Source organism: Echinops telfairi, unplaced genomic scaffold (assembly GCF_000313985.2).
Source record: "Echinops telfairi isolate 266 unplaced genomic scaffold, ASM31398v2 ScPeMD7_9;HRSCAF=40, whole genome shotgun sequence".
Classification (NCBI taxonomy): domain Eukaryota; kingdom Metazoa; phylum Chordata; class Mammalia; order Afrosoricida; family Tenrecidae; genus Echinops; species Echinops telfairi.
The window spans coordinates 54007463-54007990 of record NW_022103906.1 but is presented as its reverse complement, the minus strand read 5'-3'; positions in this window follow the sequence as shown (position 1 = coordinate 54007990).

The following is a 528-nucleotide window of genomic DNA, read 5'->3' as shown; positions in this document are numbered from 1 at the left end:
AGATATGTATGCGCAATATAAAGATATCTCTGCCACAAACATTTGTAATACAAATAACCTTTTCAGCAAATGTGTGCACAGGGGATATTTTGAAACTCATAACGCTTGTCAAGAGGAAATTAATTTCTACTTGAATCAAGCTAATGTGAATGTCAAAAATGCCCTTTGGAAATTTAATCACAAAATAAAAGATCATGCCTAAGGAGTAAATTTGCATACATAAAAACAATCTATAATTTGGCCTACATATTGTTGTAATACCACATGGTTTAGTAAAGAACAAAGCCGTGTGACCTTGGATAAGTCATTTACTCTCAGTGTTCTGTATAAGCAGCTGAATTTTGAAGGTATTCTGAGGTCTGTACTATAATCACGTACAAAAAACTTATGGACTTCCTTTCCAGTCATCATGTTGCCGATCAGGAAACTCAGGTGCCTCCACGGCCCTCTTTGTTCCAGGTGGCCGGGAAGATGGCGGAAATTCAGAGAGAGCGTGCCTACCAAAAGCAGCCCACCATCTTCCAAAAC